Below are 2,558 nucleotides of genomic sequence, written 5' to 3' on the forward strand. Positions count from 1 at the left end.
TGGAAGTTGGAAGAGAGTTTTGGAAAATGTTTTCCTCAAGTTTTGAAGGAAAGTCATTTTCCTTAGATTTGAGGAAAATGAGTTGATTTGAAAAAAACATTTTCCAAAACATTTAACCCAACCAAACATGAGAAAATTAGAAATTTCTTCATACCAAACACACCCTAAAGGATTGTGACTTTTCCGAAAGGTTGTGATTTTTTCAAAGGGTTGTGACTTTTTCAAAGGATTGTGCCCTTTCCGATGAGTTATTACTTTTTCAAAGGGTTGTGACTTTTTCAATGAGAAATGACTTTTTTCAAGGGTTGTGACTTTTCTGATAAGGCACAATTAGCACCTATTCATATTACTATTCGTTAGCTATAAATAGATGGGTTTCCTCTCACTTTTTAACTACGATCTTTCTATGTTTTCTACTCTTCTTCTTCTTAAAAAGTCTCAAGTGTTATTTGCAACAGTTGATTAAGTTCCAAATTCAACGAAATTTTAGGTACCACATAAGAAAGAGTTGGTGAACAAATTGTAGCAAATCATGCATCAATTCACATTCATATTTTCCTCTTATGATTTTCATCACACGTATTCTTCAATATTATTTGTATCATTTTAGAAGTTTAATACTCTTTTATTAACCTACATATTTTATTTATTAAAAAGACTTATTTCCTACGAATAGTCACAACAATTTTCAACCTTCATGTTTCTTCGGTCATAAATCACAACCATTCACTCCTTATAAATTCTTGGGGATTTCTTTTCTGTGACAGTTTGAGATCATTCAAAATTTTCATAAATGATTCATCCCCAATCTATTGATATGTTTTGCCGAAGTTCTTAGCATTGAAATTTTGGTATTGTCTTTCTACTCCCACTATCCAACAATAGTTGTCCACTATACTATTTTGGTATGTCCAACAATACTTGTCTACTTTATGAAATCGATGGATAATTTTACAGTTAGTTCCTAATTAATCATTATCATTAATTATAGTTATTTCCCTATTACATTTTTCAAGACCTTGTATTTATTATATTCAAAGGGTATTATAGTTAAATTACCCTTCTATTTATAATTTCTTAAGAAGTGTGCAAAGTCAATAGTGGACAAGTATTATGGACAAATGGAGTATTAAAGAAGAAAAGAAGAGAACAGAGAAATGTGCAATTAACTGTTAATTTTGCTTCCAACAAAAAACTTCTATATATAATGAGTGAGAATTTTCATTTCTTTTTCTTTGTTTTCTTTCTTTAGTTAGTTTCTTTTTATGTTTTCATTCGAGGGAGAATTTAACATTTAGTGTTCACATAACGAGTGACCAGTGAAGAATACTCACATTGTGGATTACTTTTTCTAATAAAATTAATAGATCAAATTGTGGAAAAACAATAATAATAAAAAAATACGAAAAAGGGCACATGATCGGGGTAGTATGTTTCTCCTTTGTTTTTTTATTTTTTATTCGTTTACCCTCAAACGAAAGAGTTTCTTCCTAACTTTTCTAATACAACGGGCATCAACGTAGTCCATTGAATTATTAGTTTTGATGTTAAGTCCACTATTTCAAAAATAATTTTTATTTTTACTTATAATAAGATAATATAGCCATGATAATAATAATTTTTTAATAAATATTTAAGTAAAAATGAACGGAGAAAATAAAGTGTTGGTGGCAAGAGATTTCAATCAAATAGAACACTAGAGAGAATATAGTTGTAACGACCTGTTTCGGTCGTTATAGAAACACCAACGGGGTAAATTTTGGGACCAGAAAACTTTTTCGTAGTATTTGGATTTTCTCAACCTAGTCCAGATTTAGACAAAATCGGAGTCTTTAAGGTATAGGAAAATCTGGTAACAATCGAGTGAGTTAATTTTGATTTGGATTACAAGAGTAGTTAGATAACTCGTTAAGGAATCCGTACGACTTTACGGAATTGAATTCGGGACAGTAGAACTCCCGAAATTGATCTTAGCGTGAAGGGTATTTTCTGAACATCATTTGTTAGAGGTGTGTTGTGAAATGGGGTCTTGGATTTATTAAAATAGCTTACTGGTTCGTGCAGGCCGCCTTGGCGGGGGTTTTTACCGCTCTGGCGGGGACGCTGCAGCGGGGTGAGGGCCGCTGTGGCGAGTTCGACGCGACTTAAGGTCGTAAATAAACCCCTAAACGACCTCATTCTGCACTTTTTGATTTTTAGAGCTAAGGAACGAACCCCAGGCGACTCTTGACAGTTTTCCACCATTCTTGAGGCTAAAGGTAAGCTTTTCACTCCCCGAATTCATTTTTCGATCTGTAGAACGTAATAAAATGGGTAATTATCAATGGAGGAGGGTTTTGATATAGATTCTATGGTGGAAACAACCCTATTTGGATACTTGAGATCATGGGTATGATTTATGGTTCATAGAATTGTTACAAATCGGGTAATCAGTGATTGTTTATTGATTCCCGTATTAGATAGATTGTTTGTAGATCAAGAACAACCGAAACGAATTTGAAATGGAAAGGATCAAATTTCTTAGGGTTTCAAGCTTGTTTCGAGGTAGGTGATGGTTG

Source organism: Solanum tuberosum, unplaced genomic scaffold (assembly GCF_000226075.1).
Source record: "Solanum tuberosum cultivar DM 1-3 516 R44 unplaced genomic scaffold, SolTub_3.0 scf00080, whole genome shotgun sequence".
In the NCBI taxonomy this organism is placed as follows: domain Eukaryota; kingdom Viridiplantae; phylum Streptophyta; class Magnoliopsida; order Solanales; family Solanaceae; genus Solanum; species Solanum tuberosum.